This window comes from Corythoichthys intestinalis, chromosome 1, assembly GCF_030265065.1.
Source record: "Corythoichthys intestinalis isolate RoL2023-P3 chromosome 1, ASM3026506v1, whole genome shotgun sequence".
NCBI classification, from domain to species: domain Eukaryota; kingdom Metazoa; phylum Chordata; class Actinopteri; order Syngnathiformes; family Syngnathidae; genus Corythoichthys; species Corythoichthys intestinalis.
The window spans coordinates 84,844,305-84,861,773 of NC_080395.1; positions in this window are offsets into that span (position 1 = coordinate 84,844,305).

The window sequence follows — 17,469 nt, forward strand, 5'->3', positions numbered from 1 at the left end:
TCCGCAGCGGTTTGGGAGTTAACATCAAAACAACATTTCTCGGCCGTTTTGCGTAGATCTCACCGTCAAAAGGCTTAAATGGCTTTTTGGAACTAAGTTGGAGGATTGCGCTCAAACCAAATGTCCTAGAACCAAATTTCCAAATGTAACTACTAGATTGTGACACAATACATTATTGGGTGAAGTTTGGTTGACTTCTGCGCAGCGGTTTGGGAGTTAACATCAAAACTACATTTCTCCGCCGTTTTGCATAGATCTCACCGTCAAAAGGCTTAAATGGCTTTTTGGAACTAAGTTTGAGGATTGCGCTCAAACCAAATGTCCTAGAACCAAATTTCCAAATGTAACTACTAGATTGTGACACAATACACTATTGGGTGAAGTTTGGTTGACTTCTACGCAGCGGTTTGGGAGTTAACATCAAAACTACATTTCTCGGCCGTTTTGCGTAGATCTCACCGTCAAAAGGCTTAAATGGCTTTTTGGAAATAAGTTTGAGGATTGCGCTCAAACCAAATGTCCTAGAACTAAATTTCCAAATGTAACTACTAGATTGTGACACAATACACTATTGGGTGAAGTTTGGTTGACTTCTGCGCAGCGGTTTGGGAGTTTACATCAAAACTACATTTCTCGACCGTTTTGCGTAGATCTCACCGTCAAAAGGCTTAAATGGCTTTTTGGAAATAAGTTTGAGGATTGCGCTCAAACCAAATGTCCTAGAACTAAATTTCCAAATGTAACTACTAGATTGTGACACAATACACTATTGGGTGAAGTTTGGTTGACTTCTGCGCAGCGGTTTGGGAGTTTACATCAAAACTACATTTCTGGGCCGTTTTGCGTAGATCTCACCGTCAATTGGCTTAAATGGCTTTTTGGAACTAAGTTTGAGGATTGCGCTCAAACCAAATGTCCTAGAACCAAATTTCCAAATGTAACTACTAGATTGTGACACAATACACTATTGGGTGAAGTTTGGTTGACTTCTGCGCAGCGGTTTGGGAGTTTACATCAAAACTACATTTCTCGGCCGTTTTGCGTAGATCTCACCGTCAAAAGGCTTAAATGGCTTTTTGGAACTAAGTTGGAGGATTGCGCTCAAACCAAATGTCCTAGAACCAAATTTCCAAATGTAACTACTAGATTGTGACACAATACACTATTGGGTGAAGTTTGGTTGACTTACGCGCAGCGGTTTGGGAGTAAACATCAAAACTACATTTCTCGGCCGTTTTGCGTAGATCTCACCGTCAAAAGGCTTAAATGGCTTTTTGGAACTAAGTTGGAGGATTGCACTCAAACCAAATGTCCTAGAACCAAATTTCCATATGTAACTACTAGATTGTGACACAATACACTATTGGGTGAAGTTTGGTTGACTTCTGCGCAGCGGTTTGGGAATTAAAATCGAAACTACATTTCTCGGCCGTTTTGCGTAGATCTCACCGTCAAAAGGCTTAAATGGCTTTTTGGAACTAAGTTTGAGGATTGCGCTCAAACCAAATGTCCTAGAACCAAATTTCCAAATGTAACTACTAGATCGTAACACAATACACTATTGGGTGAAGTTTGGTTGACTTCTCCGCAGCGGTTTGGGAGTTAACATCAAAACAACATTTCTCGGCCGTTTTGCGTAGATCTCACCGTCAAAAGGCTTAAATGGCTTTTTGGAACTAAGTTGGAGGATTGCGCTCAAACTAAATGTCCTAGAACCAAATTTCCAAATGTAACTACTAGATTGTGACACAATACATTATTGGGTGAAGTTTGGTTGACTTCTGCGCAGCGGTTTGGGAGTTAACATCAAAACTACATTTCTCCGCCGTTTTGCATACATCTCACCGTCAAAAGGCTTAAATGGCTTTTTGGAACTAAGTTTGAGGATTGCGCTCAAACCAAATGTCCTAGAACCAAATTTCCAAATGTAACTACTAGATTGTGACACAATAACCTATTGGGTGAAGTTTGGTTGACTTCTGCGCAGCGGTTTGGGAGTTTACATCAAAACTACATTTCTGGGCCGTTTTGCGTAGATCTCACCGTCAATTGGCTTAAATGGCTTTTTGGAACTAAGTTTGAGGATTGCGCTCAAACCAAATGTCCTAGAACCAAATTTCCAAATGTAACTACTAGATTGTGACACAATACACTATTGGGTGAAGTTTGGTTGACTTCTGCGCAGCGGTTTGGGAGTTTACATCAAAACTACATTTCTCGGCCGTTTTGCGTAGATCTCACCGTCAAAAGGCTTAAATGGCTTTTTGGAACTAAGTTGGAGGATTGCGCTCAAACCAAATGTCCTAGAACCAAATTTCCAAATGTAACTACTAGATTGTGACACAATACACTATTGGGTGAAGTTTGGTTGACTTACGCGCAGCGGTTTGGGAGTAAACATCAAAACTACATTTCTCGGCCGTTTTGCGTAGATCTCACCGTCAAAAGGCTTAAATGGCTTTTTGGAACTAAGTTGGAGGATTGCACTCAAACCAAATGTCCTAGAACCAAATTTCCATATGTAACTACTAGATTGTGACACAATACACTATTGGGTGAAGTTTGGTTGACTTCTGCGCAGCGGTTTGGGAATTAAAATCGAAACTACATTTCTCGGCCGTTTTGCGTAGATCTCACCGTCAAAAGGCTTAAATGGCTTTTTGGAACTAAGTTTGAGGATTGCGCTCAAACCAAATGTCCTAGAACCAAATTTCCAAATGTAACTACTAGATCGTAACACAATACACTATTGGGTGAAGTTTGGTTGACTTCTCCGCAGCGGTTTGGGAGTTAACATCAAAACAACATTTCTCGGCCGTTTTGCGTAGATCTCACCGTCAAAAGGCTTAAATGGCTTTTTGGAACTAAGTTGGAGGATTGCGCTCAAACCAAATGTCCTAGAACCAAATTTCCAAATGTAACTACTAGATTGTGACACAATACATTATTGGGTGAAGTTTGGTTGACTTCTGCGCAGCGGTTTGGGAGTTAACATCAAAACTACATTTCTCCGCCGTTTTGCATACATCTCACCGTCAAAAGGCTTAAATGGCTTTTTGGAACTAAGTTTGAGGATTGCGCTCAAACCAAATGTCCTAGAACCAAATTTCCAAATGTAACTACTAGATTGTGACACAATACACTATTGGGTGAAGTTTGGTTGACTTCTGCGCAGCGGTTTGGGAGTTTACATCAAAACTACATTTCTCGGCCGTTTTGCGTAGATCTCACCGTCAAAAGGCTTAAATGGCTTTTTGGAAATAAGTTTGAGGATTGCGCTCAAACCAAATGTCCTAGAACCAAATTTCCAAATGTAACTACTAGATTGTAACACAATACACTATTGGGTGAAGTTTGGTTGACTTCTGCGCAGCGGTTTGGGAGTTTACATCAAAACTACATTTCTCGGCCGTTTTGCGTAGATCTCACCGTCAAAAGGCTTAAATGGCTTTTTGGAACTAAGTTTGAGGATTGCGCTCAAACCAAATGTCCTAGAACCAAATTTCCAAATGTAACTACTAGATTGTGACACAATAACCTATTGGGTGAAGTTTGGTTGACTTCTGCGCAGCGGTTTGGGAGTTTACATCAAAACTACATTTCTGGGCCGTTTTGCGTAGATCTCACCGTCAATTGGCTTAAATGGCTTTTTGGAACTAAGTTTGAGGATTGCGCTCAAACCAAATGTCCTAGAACCAAATTTCCAAATGTAACTACTAGATTGTGACACAATACACTATTGGGTGAAGTTTGGTTGACTTCTGCGCAGCGGTTTGGGAGTTTACATCAAAACTACATTTCTCGGCCGTTTTGCGTAGATCTCACCGTCAAAAGGCTTAAATGGCTTTTTGGAACTAAGTTGGAGGATTGCGCTCAAACCAAATGTCCTAGAACCAAATTTCCAAATGTAACTACTAGATTGTGACACAATACACTATTGGGTGAAGTTTGGTTGACTTACGCGCAGCGGTTTGGGAGTTAACATCAAAACTACATTTCTCGGCCGTTTTGCGTAGATCTCACCGTCAAAAGGCTTAAATGGCTTTTTGGAACTAAGTTGGAGGATTGCACTCAAACCAAATGTCCTAGAACCAAATTTCCAAATGTAACTACTAGATTGTGACACAATACACTATTGGGTGAAGTTTGGTTGACTTCTGCGCAGCGGTTTGGGAGTTAACATCAAAACTAGATTTCTCGGCCGTTTTGCGTAGATCTCACCGTCAAAAGGCTTAAATGGCTTTTTGGAACTAAGTTTGAGGATTGCGCTCAAACCAAATGTCCTAGAACCAAATTTCCAAATGTAACTACTAGATTGTAACACAATACACTATTGAGTGAAGTTTGGTTGACTTCTGCGCAGCGGTTTGGGAGTTAATATCAAAACTAGATTTCTCGGCCGTTTTGCGTAGATCTCACCGTCAAAAGGCTTAAATGGCTTTTTGGAACTAAGTTGGAGGATTGCGCTCAAACCAAATGTCCTAGAACCAAATTTCCAAATCTAACTACTAGATTGTGACACAATACACTATTGGGTGAAGTTTGGTTGACTTCTGCGCAGCGGTTTGGGAATTAAAATCGAAACTACATTTCTCGGCCGTTTTGCGTAGATCTCACCGTCAAAAGGCTTAAATGGCTTTTTGGAACTAAGTTTGAGGATTGCGCTCAAACCAAATGTCCTAGAACCAAATTTCCAAATGTAAATACTAGATCGTAACATAATACACTATTGGGTGAAGTTTGGTTGACTTCTCCGCAGCGGTTTGGGAGTTAACATCAAAACAACATTTCTCGGCCGTTTTGCGTAGATCTCACCGTCAAAAGGCTTAAATGGCTTTTTGGAACTAAGTTGGAGGATTGCGCTCAAACCAAATGTCCTAGAACCAAATTTCCAAATGTAACTACTAGATTGTGACACAATACACTATTGGGTGAAGTTTGGTTGACTTCTGCGCAGCGGTTTGGGAATTAAAATCGAAACTACATTTCTCGGCCGTTTTGCGTAGATCTCACCGTCAAAAGGCTTAAATGGCTTTTTGGAACTAAGTTTGAGGATTGCGCTCAAACCAAATGTCCTAGAACCAAATTTCCAAATGTAACTACTAGATCGTAACACAATACACTATTGGGTGAAGTTTGGTTGACTTCTCCGCAGCGGTTTGGGAGTTAACATCAAAACAACATTTCTCGGCCGTTTTGCGTAGATCTCACCGTCAAAAGGCTTAAATGGCTTTTTGGAACTAAGTTGGAGGATTGCGCTCAAACCAAATGTCCTAGAACCAAATTTCCAAATGTAACTACTAGATTGTGACACAAAACATTATTGGGTGAAGTTTGGTTGACTTCTGCGCAGCGGTTTGGGAGTTAACATCAAAACTACATTTCTCCGCCGTTTTGCATACATCTCACCGTCAAAAGGCTTAAATGGCTTTTTGGAACTAAGTTTGAGGATTGCGCTCAAACCAAATGTCCTAGAACCAAATTTCCAAATGTAACTACTAGATTGTGACACAATACACTATTGGGTGAAGTTTGGTTGACTTCTGCGCAGCGGTTTGGGAGTTTACATCAAAACTACATTTCTCGGCCGTTTTGCGTAGATCTCACCGTCAAAAGGCTTAAATGGCTTTTTGGAAATAAGTTTGAGGATTGCGCTCAAACCAAATGTCCTAGAACCAAATTTCCAAATGTAACTACTAGATTGTAACACAATACACTATTGGGTGAAGTTTGGTTGACTTCTGCGCAGCGGTTTGGGAGTTTACATCAAAACTACATTTCTCGGCCGTTTTGCGTAGATCTCACCGTCAAAAGGCTTAAATGGCTTTTTGGAACTAAGTTTGAGGATTGCGCTCAAACCAAATGTCCTAGAACCAAATTTCCAAATGTAACTACTAGATTGTGACACAATAACCTATTGGGTGAAGTTTGGTTGACTTCTGCGCAGCGGTTTGGGAGTTTACATCAAAACTACATTTCTGGGCCGTTTTGCGTAGATCTCACCGTCAATTGGCTTAAATGGCTTTTTGGAACTAAGTTTGAGGATTGCGCTCAAACCAAATGTCCTAGAACCAAATTTCCAAATGTAACTACTAGATTGTGACACAATACACTATTGGGTGAAGTTTGGTTGACTTCTGCGCAGCGGTTTGGGAGTTTACATCAAAACTACATTTCTCGGCCGTTTTGCGTAGATCTCACCGTCAAAAGGCTTAAATGGCTTTTTGGAACTAAGTTGGAGGATTGCGCTCAAACCAAATGTCCTAGAACCAAATTTCCAAATGTAACTACTAGATTGTGACACAATACACTATTGGGTGAAGTTTGGTTGACTTACGCGCAGCGGTTTGGGAGTTAACATCAAAACTACATTTCTCGGCCGTTTTGCGTAGATCTCACCGTCAAAAGGCTTAAATGGCTTTTTGGAACTAAGTTGGAGGATTGCACTCAAACCAAATGTCCTAGAACCAAATTTCCAAATGTAACTACTAGATTGTGACACAATACACTATTGGGTGAAGTTTGGTTGACTTCTGCGCAGCGGTTTGGGAGTTAACATCAAAACTAGATTTCTCGGCCGTTTTGCGTAGATCTCACCGTCAAAAGGCTTAAATGGCTTTTTGGAACTAAGTTTGAGGATTGCGCTCAAACCAAATGTCCTAGAACCAAATTTCCAAATGTAACTACTAGATTGTAACACAATACACTATTGAGTGAAGTTTGGTTGACTTCTGCGCAGCGGTTTGGGAGTTAATATCAAAACTAGATTTCTCGGCCGTTTTGCGTAGATCTCACCGTCAAAAGGCTTAAATGGCTTTTTGGAACTAAGTTGGAGGATTGCGCTCAAACCAAATGTCCTAGAACCAAATTTCCAAATCTAACTACTAGATTGTGACACAATACACTATTGGGTGAAGTTTGGTTGACTTCTGCGCAGCGGTTTGGGAATTAAAATCGAAACTACATTTCTCGGCCGTTTTGCGTAGATCTCACCGTCAAAAGGCTTAAATGGCTTTTTGGAACTAAGTTTGAGGATTGCGCTCAAACCAAATGTCCTAGAACCAAATTTCCAAATGTAAATACTAGATCGTAACATAATACACTATTGGGTGAAGTTTGGTTGACTTCTCCGCAGCGGTTTGGGAGTTAACATCAAAACAACATTTCTCGGCCGTTTTGCGTAGATCTCACCGTCAAAAGGCTTAAATGGCTTTTTGGAACTAAGTTGGAGGATTGCGCTCAAACCAAATGTCCTAGAACCAAATTTCCAAATGTAACTACTAGATTGTAACACAATACACTATTGGGTGAAGTTTGGTTGACTTCTGCGCAGCGGTTTGGGAGTTTACATCAAAACTAGATTTCTCGGCCGTTTTGCGTAGATCTCACCGTCAAAAGGCTTAAATGGCTTTTTGGAACTAAGTTGGAGGATTGCGCTCAAACCAAATGTCCTAGAACCAAATTTCCAAATGTAACTACTAGATCGTAACACAATACACTATTGGGTGAAGTTTGGTTGACTTCTCCGCAGCGGTTTGGGAGTTAACATCAAAACAACATTTCTCGGCCGTTTTGCGTAGATCTCACCGTCAAAAGGCTTAAATGGCTTTTTGGAACTAAGTTTGAGGATTGCGCTCAAACCAAATGTCCTAGAACTAAATTTCCAAATGTAACTACTAGATTGTGACACAATACACTATTGGGTGAAGTTTGGTTGACTTCTGCGCAGCGGTTTGGGAGTTTACATCAAAACTAGATTTCTCGGCCGTTTTGCGTAGATCTCACCGTCAAAAGGCTTAAATGGCTTTTTGGAACTAAGTTTGAGGATTGCGCTCAAACCAAATGTCCTAGAACTAAATTTCCAAATGTAACTACTAGATTGTGACACAATACACTATTGGGTGAAGTTTGGTTGACTTCTGCGCAGCGGTTTGGGAGTTAACATCAAAACTACATTTCTCGACCGTTTTGCGTAGATCTCACCGTCAAAAGGCTTAAATGGCTTTTTGGAACTAAGTTTGAGGATTGCGCTCAAACCAAATGTCCTAGAACCAAATTTCCAAATGTAACTACTAGATTGTGACACAATACACTATTGGGTGAAGTTTGGTTGACTTCTGCGCAGCGGTTTGGGAGTTTACATCAAAACTACATTTCTCGGCCGTTTTGCGTAGATCTCACCGTCAAAAGGCTTAAATGGCTTTTTGGAACTAAGTTGGAGGATTGCGCTCAAACCAAATGTCCTAGAACCAAATTTCCAAATGTAACTACTAGATTGTGACACAATACACTATTGGGTGAAGTTTGGTTGACTTACGCGCAGCGGTTTGGGAGTTAACATCAAAACTACATTTCTCGGCCGTTTTGCGTAGATCTCACCGTCAAAAGGCTTAAATGGCTTTTTGGAACTAAGTTGGAGGATTGCACTCAAACCAAATGTCCTAGAACCAAATTTCCAAATGTAACTACTAGATTGTGACACAATACACTATTGGGTGAAGTTTGGTTGACTTCTGCGCAGCGGTTTGGGAGTTAACATCAAAACTAGATTTCTCGGCCGTTTTGCGTAGATCTCACCGTCAAAAGGCTTAAATGGCTTTTTGGAACTAAGTTTGAGGATTGCGCTCAAACCAAATGTCCTAGAACCAAATTTCCAAATGTAACTACTAGATTGTAACACAATACACTATTGAGTGAAGTTTGGTTGACTTCTGCGCAGCGGTTTGGGAGTTAATATCAAAACTAGATTTCTCGGCCGTTTTGCGTAGATCTCACCGTCAAAAGGCTTAAATGGCTTTTTGGAACTAAGTTGGAGGATTGCGCTCAAACCAAATGTCCTAGAACCAAATTTCCAAATCTAACTACTAGATTGTGACACAATACACTATTGGGTGAAGTTTGGTTGACTTCTGCGCAGCGGTTTGGGAATTAAAATCGAAACTACATTTCTCGGCCGTTTTGCGTAGATCTCACCGTCAAAAGGCTTAAATGGCTTTTTGGAACTAAGTTTGAGGATTGCGCTCAAACCAAATGTCCTAGAACCAAATTTCCAAATGTAAATACTAGATCGTAACATAATACACTATTGGGTGAAGTTTGGTTGACTTCTCCGCAGCGGTTTGGGAGTTAACATCAAAACAACATTTCTCGGCCGTTTTGCGTAGATCTCACCGTCAAAAGGCTTAAATGGCTTTTTGGAACTAAGTTGGAGGATTGCGCTCAAACCAAATGTCCTAGAACCAAATTTCCAAATGTAACTACTAGATTGTAACACAATACACTATTGGGTGAAGTTTGGTTGACTTCTGCGCAGCGGTTTGGGAGTTTACATCAAAACTAGATTTCTCGGCCGTTTTGCGTAGATCTCACCGTCAAAAGGCTTAAATGGCTTTTTGGAACTAAGTTGGAGGATTGCGCTCAAACCAAATGTCCTAGAACCAAATTTCCAAATGTAACTACTAGATCGTAACACAATACACTATTGGGTGAAGTTTGGTTGACTTCTCCGCAGCGGTTTGGGAGTTAACATCAAAACAACATTTCTCGGCCGTTTTGCGTAGATCTCACCGTCAAAAGGCTTAAATGGCTTTTTGGAACTAAGTTTGAGGATTGCGCTCAAACCAAATGTCCTAGAACTAAATTTCCAAATGTAACTACTAGATTGTGACACAATACACTATTGGGTGAAGTTTGGTTGACTTCTGCGCAGCGGTTTGGGAGTTTACATCAAAACTAGATTTCTCGGCCGTTTTGCGTAGATCTCACCGTCAAAAGGCTTAAATGGCTTTTTGGAACTAAGTTTGAGGATTGCGCTCAAACCAAATGTCCTAGAACTAAATTTCCAAATGTAACTACTAGATTGTGACACAATACACTATTGGGTGAAGTTTGGTTGACTTCTGCGCAGCGGTTTGGGAGTTAACATCAAAACTACATTTCTCGACCGTTTTGCGTAGATCTCACCGTCAAAAGGCTTAAATGGCTTTTTGGAACTAAGTTTGAGGATTGCGCTCAAACCAAATGTCCTAGAACCAAATTTACAAATGTAACTACTAGATTGTGACACAATACACTATTGGGTGAAGTTTGGTTGACTTCTGCGCAGCGGTTTGGGAATTAACATCAAAACTAGATTTCTCGGCCGTTTTGCGTAGATCTCACCGTCAAAAGGCTTAAATGGCTTTTTGGAACTAAGTTTGAGGATTGCGCTCAAACCAAATGTCCTAGAACCAAATTTCCAAATGTAACTACTAGATTGTGACACAATACACTATTGGGTGAAGTTTGGTTGACTTCTGCGCAGCGGTTTGGGAGTTTACATCAAAACTAGATTTCTCGGCCGTTTTGCGTAGATCTCACCGTCAAAAGGCTTAAATGGCTTTTTGGAACTAAGTTTGAGGATTGCGCTCAAACCAAATGTCCTAGAACCAAATTTCCAAATGTAACTACTAGATTGTGACACAATACACTATTGGGTGAAGTTTGGATGACTTCTGCGCAGCGGTTTGGGAGTTTACATCAAAACTAGATTTCTCGGCCGTTTTGCGTAGATCTCACCGTCAAAAGGCTTAAATGGCTTTTTGGAACTAAGTTTGAGGATTGCGCTCAAACCAAATGTCCTAGAACCAAATTTCCAAATGTAACTACTAGATTGTGACACAATACACTATTGGGTGAAGTTTGGTTGACTTCTGCGCAGCGGTTTGGGAGTTTACATCAAAACTACATTTCTGGGCCGTTTTGCGTAGATCTCACCGTCAAAAGGCTTAAATGGCTTTTTGGAACTAAGTTTGAGGATTGCGCTCAAACCAAATGTCCTAGAACCAAATTTCCAAATGTAACTACTAGATTGTGACACAATACACTATTGGGTGAAGTTTGGTTGACTTCTGCGCAGCGGTTTGGGAGTTTACATCAAAACTAGATTTCTCGGCCGTTTTGCGTAGATCTCACCGTCAAAAGGCTTAAATGGCTTTTTGGAAATAAGTTTGAGGATTGCGCTCAAACCAAATGTCCTAGAACCAAATTTCCAAATGTAACTACTAGATTGTAACACAATACACTATTGGGTGAAGTTTGGTTGACTTCTGCGCAGCGGTTTGGGAGTTTACATCAAAACTACATTTCTCGGCCGTTTTGCGTAGATCTCACCGTCAAAAGGCTTAAATGGCTTTTTGGAACTAAGTTTGAGGATTGCGCTCAAACCAAATGTCCTAGAACCAAATTTCCAAATGTAACCACTAGATTGTGACACAATACACTATTGGGTGAAGTTTGGTTGACTTCTGCGCAGCGGTTTGGGAGTTTACATCAAAACTACATTTCTGGGCCGTTTTGCGTAGATCTCACCGTCAATTGGCTTAAATGGCTTTTTGGAACTAAGTTTGAGGATTGCGCTCAAACCAAATGTCCTAGAACCAAATTTCCAAATGTAACTACTAGATTGTGACACAATACACTATTGGGTGAAGTTTGGTTGACTTCTGCGCAGCGGTTTGGGAGTTTACATCAAAACTACATTTCTCGGCCGTTTTGCGTAGATCTCACCGTCAAAAGGCTTAAATGGCTTTTTGGAACTAAGTTGGAGGATTGCGCTCAAACCAAATGTCCTAGAACCAAATTTCCAAATGTAACTACTAGATTGTGACACAATACACTATTGGGTGAAGTTTGGTTGACTTACGCGCAGCGGTTTGGGAGTAAACATCAAAACTACATTTCTCGGCCGTTTTGCGTAGATCTCACCGTCAAAAGGCTTAAATGGCTTTTTGGAACTAAGTTGGAGGATTGCACTCAAACCAAATGTCCTAGAACCAAATTTCCATATGTAACTACTAGATTGTGACACAATACACTATTGGGTGAAGTTTGGTTGACTTCTGCGCAGCGGTTTGGGAATTAAAATCGAAACTACATTTCTCTGCCGTTTTGCGTAGATCTCACCGTCAAAAGGCTTAAATGGCTTTTTGGAACTAAGTTTGAGGATTGCGCTCAAACCAAATGTCCTAGAACCAAATTTCCAAATGTAACTACTAGATCGTAACACAATACACTATTGGGTGAAGTTTGGTTGACTTCTCCGCAGCGGTTTGGGAGTTAACATCAAAACAACATTTCTCGGCCGTTTTGCGTAGATCTCACCGTCAAAAGGCTTAAATGGCTTTTTGGAACTAAGTTGGAGGATTGCGCTCAAACTAAATGTCCTAGAACCAAATTTCCAAATGTAACTACTAGATTGTGACACAATACATTATTGGGTGAAGTTTGGTTGACTTCTGCGCAGCGGTTTGGGAGTTAACATCAAAACTACATTTCTCCGCCGTTTTGCATACATCTCACCGTCAAAAGGCTTAAATGGCTTTTTGGAACTAAGTTTGAGGATTGCGCTCAAACCAAATGTCCTAGAACCAAATTTCCAAATGTAACTACTAGATTGTGACACAATAACCTATTGGGTGAAGTTTGGTTGACTTCTGCGCAGCGGTTTGGGAGTTTACATCAAAACTACATTTCTGGGCCGTTTTGCGTAGATCTCACCGTCAATTGGCTTAAATGGCTTTTTGGAACTAAGTTTGAGGATTGCGCTCAAACCAAATGTCCTAGAACCAAATTTCCAAATGTAACTACTAGATTGTGACACAATACACTATTGGGTGAAGTTTGGTTGACTTCTGCGCAGCGGTTTGGGAGTTTACATCAAAACTACATTTCTCGGCCGTTTTGCGTAGATCTCACCGTCAAAAGGCTTAAATGGCTTTTTGGAACTAAGTTGGAGGATTGCGCTCAAACCAAATGTCCTAGAACCAAATTTCCAAATGTAACTACTAGATTGTGACACAATACACTATTGGGTGAAGTTTGGTTGACTTACGCGCAGCGGTTTGGGAGTAAACATCAAAACTACATTTCTCGGCCGTTTTGCGTAGATCTCACCGTCAAAAGGCTTAAATGGCTTTTTGGAACTAAGTTGGAGGATTGCACTCAAACCAAATGTCCTAGAACCAAATTTCCATATGTAACTACTAGATTGTGACACAATACACTATTGGGTGAAGTTTGGTTGACTTCTGCGCAGCGGTTTGGGAATTAAAATCGAAACTACATTTCTCGGCCGTTTTGCGTAGATCTCACCGTCAAAAGGCTTAAATGGCTTTTTGGAACTAAGTTTGAGGATTGCGCTCAAACCAAATGTCCTAGAACCAAATTTCCAAATGTAACTACTAGATCGTAACACAATACACTATTGGGTGAAGTTTGGTTGACTTCTCCGCAGCGGTTTGGGAGTTAACATCAAAACAACATTTCTCGGCCGTTTTGCGTAGATCTCACCGTCAAAAGGCTTAAATGGCTTTTTGGAACTAAGTTGGAGGATTGCGCTCAAACCAAATGTCCTAGAACCAAATTTCCAAATGTAACTACTAGATTGTGACACAATACATTATTGGGTGAAGTTTGGTTGACTTCTGCGCAGCGGTTTGGGAGTTAACATCAAAACTACATTTCTCCGCCGTTTTGCATACATCTCACCGTCAAAAGGCTTAAATGGCTTTTTGGAACTAAGTTTGAGGATTGCGCTCAAACCAAATGTCCTAGAACCAAATTTCCAAATGTAACTACTAGATTGTGACACAATACACTATTGGGTGAAGTTTGGTTGACTTCTGCGCAGCGGTTTGGGAGTTTACATCAAAACTACATTTCTCGGCCGTTTTGCGTAGATCTCACCGTCAAAAGGCTTAAATGGCTTTTTGGAAATAAGTTTGAGGATTGCGCTCAAACCAAATGTCCTAGAACCAAATTTCCAAATGTAACTACTAGATTGTAACACAATACACTATTGGGTGAAGTTTGGTTGACTTCTGCGCAGCGGTTTGGGAGTTTACATCAAAACTACATTTCTGGGCCGTTTTGCGTAGATCTCACCGTCAATTGGCTTAAATGGCTTTTTGGAACTAAGTTTGAGGATTGCGCTCAAACCAAATGTCCTAGAACCAAATTTCCAAATGTAACTACTAGATTGTGACACAATACACTATTGGGTGAAGTTTGGTTGACTTCTGCGCAGCGGTTTGGGAGTTTACATCAAAACTACATTTCTCGGCCGTTTTGCGTAGATCTCACCGTCAAAAGGCTTAAATGGCTTTTTGGAACTAAGTTTGAGGATTGCGCTCAAACCAAATGTCCTAGAACCAAATTTCCAAATGTAACTACTAGATTGTAACACAATACACTATTGAGTGAAGTTTGGTTGACTTCTGCGCAGCGGTTTGGGAGTTAATATCAAAACTAGATTTCTCGGCCGTTTTGCGTAGATCTCACCGTCAAAAGGCTTAAATGGCTTTTTGGAACTAAGTTGGAGGATTGCGCTCAAACCAAATGTCCTAGAACCAAATTTCCAAATCTAACTACTAGATTGTGACACAATACACTATTGGGTGAAGTTTGGTTGACTTCTGCGCAGCGGTTTGGGAATTAAAATCGAAACTACATTTCTCGGCCGTTTTGCGTAGATCTCACCGTCAAAAGGCTTAAATGGCTTTTTGGAACTAAGTTTGAGGATTGCGCTCAAACCAAATGTCCTAGAACCAAATTTCCAAATGTAAATACTAGATCGTAACATAATACACTATTGGGTGAAGTTTGGTTGACTTCTCCGCAGCGGTTTGGGAGTTAACATCAAAACAACATTTCTCGGCCGTTTTGCGTAGATCTCACCGTCAAAAGGCTTAAATGGCTTTTTGGAACTAAGTTGGAGGATTGCGCTCAAACCAAATGTCCTAGAACCAAATTTCCAAATGTAACTACTAGATTGTAACACAATACACTATTGGGTGAAGTTTGGTTGACTTCTGCGCAGCGGTTTGGGAGTTTACATCAAAACTAGATTTCTCGGCCGTTTTGCGTAGATCTCACCGTCAAAAGGCTTAAATGGCTTTTTGGAACTAAGTTTGAGGATTGCGCTCAAACCAAATGTCCTAGAACCAAATTTCCAAATGTAACTACTAGATTGTGACACAATACACTATTGGGTGAAGTTTGGTTGACTTCTGCGCAGCGGTTTGGGAGTTAACATCAAAACTAGATTTCTCGGCCGTTTTGCGTAGATCTCACCGTCAAAAGGCTTAAATGGCTTTTTGGAACTAAGTTTGAGGATTGCGCTCAAACCAAATGTCCTAGAACCAAATTTCCAAATGTAACTACTAGATTGTAACACAATACACTATTGAGTGAAGTTTGGTTGACTTCTGCGCAGCGGTTTGGGAGTTAATATCAAAACTAGATTTCTCGGCCGTTTTGCGTAGATCTCACCGTCAAAAGGCTTAAATGGCTTTTTGGAACTAAGTTGGAGGATTGCGCTCAAACCAAATGTCCTAGAACCAAATTTCCAAATCTAACTACTAGATTGTGACACAATACACTATTGGGTGAAGTTTGGTTGACTTCTGCGCAGCGGTTTGGGAATTAAAATCGAAACTACATTTCTCGGCCGTTTTGCGTAGATCTCACCGTCAAAAGGCTTAAATGGCTTTTTGGAACTAAGTTTGAGGATTGCGCTCAAACCAAATGTCCTAGAACCAAATTTCCAAATGTAAATACTAGATCGTAACATAATACACTATTGGGTGAAGTTTGGTTGACTTCTCCGCAGCGGTTTGGGAGTTAACATCAAAACAACATTTCTCGGCCGTTTTGCGTAGATCTCACCGTCAAAAGGCTTAAATGGCTTTTTGGAACTAAGTTGGAGGATTGCGCTCAAACCAAATGTCCTAGAACCAAATTTCCAAATGTAACTACTAGATTGTAACACAATACACTATTGGGTGAAGTTTGGTTGACTTCTGCGCAGCGGTTTGGGAGTTTACATCAAAACTAGATTTCTCGGCCGTTTTGCGTAGATCTCACCGTCAAAAGGCTTAAATGGCTTTTTGGAACTAAGTTTGAGGATTGCGCTCAAACCAAATGTCCTAGAACCAAATTTCCAAATGTAACTACTAGATCGTAACACAATACACTATTGGGTGAAGTTTGGTTGACTTCTCCGCAGCGGTTTGGGAGTTAACATCAAAACAACATTTCTCGGCCGTTTTGCGTAGATCTCACCGTCAAAAGGCTTAAATGGCTTTTTGGAACTAAGTTGGAGGATTGCGCTCAAACCAAATGTCCTAGAACCAAATTTCCAAATGTAACTACTAGATTGTGACACAATACATTATTGGGTGAAGTTTGGTTGACTTCTGCGCAGCGGTTTGGGAGTTAACATCAAAACTACATTTCTCCGCCGTTTTGCATAGATCTCACCGTCAAAAGGCTTAAATGGCTTTTTGGAACTAAGTTTGAGGATTGCGCTCAAACCAAATGTCCTAGAACCAAATTTCCAAATGTAACTACTAGATTGTGACACAATACACTATTGGGTGAAGTTTGGTTGACTTCTACGCAGCGGTTTGGGAGTTAACATCAAAACTACATTTCTCGGCCGTTTTGCGTAGATCTCACCGTCAAAAGGCTTAAATGGCTTTTTGGAACTAAGTTTGAGGATTGCGCTCAAACCAAATGTCCTAGAACTAAATTTCCAAATGTAACTACTAGATTGTGACACAATACACTATTGGGTGAAGTTTGGTTGACTTCTGCGCAGCGGTTTGGGAGTTTACATCAAAACTACATTTCTCGACCGTTTTGCGTAGATCTCACCGTCAAAAGGCTTAAATGGCTTTTTGGAACTAAGTTGGAGGATTGCGCTCAAACCAAATGTCCTAGAACCAAATTTCCAAATGTAACTACTAGATTGTGACACAATACATTATTGGGTGAAGTTTGGTTGACTTCTGCGCAGCGGTTTGGGAGTTAACATCAAAACTACATTTCTCCGCCGTTTTGCATAGATCTCACCGTCAAAAGGCTTAAATGGCTTTTTGGAACTAAGTTTGAGGATTGCGCTCAAACCAAATGTCCTAGAACCAAATTTCCAAATGTAACTACTAGATTGTGACACAATACACTATTGGGTGAAGTTTGGTTGACTTCTACGCAGCGCTTTGGGAGTTAACATCAAAACTACATTTCTCGGCCGTTTTGCGTAGATCTCACCGTCAAAAGGCTTAAATGGCTTTTTGGAACTAAGTTTGAGGATTGCGCTCAAACCAAATGTCCTAGAACTAAATTTCCAAATGTAACTACTAGATTGTGACACAATACACTATTGGGTGAAGTTTGGTTGACTTCTGCGCAGCGGTTTGGGAGTTTACATCAAAACTACATTTCTCGACCGTTTTTTCGTAGATCTCACCGTCAAAAGGCTTAAATGGCTTTTTGGAAATAAGTTTGAGGATTGCGCTCAAACCAAATGTCCTAGAACCAAATTTACAAATGTAACTACTAGATTGTGACACAATACACTATTGGGTGAAGTTTGGTTGACTTCTGCGCAGCGGTTTGGGAGTTAACATCAAAACTAGATTTCTCGGC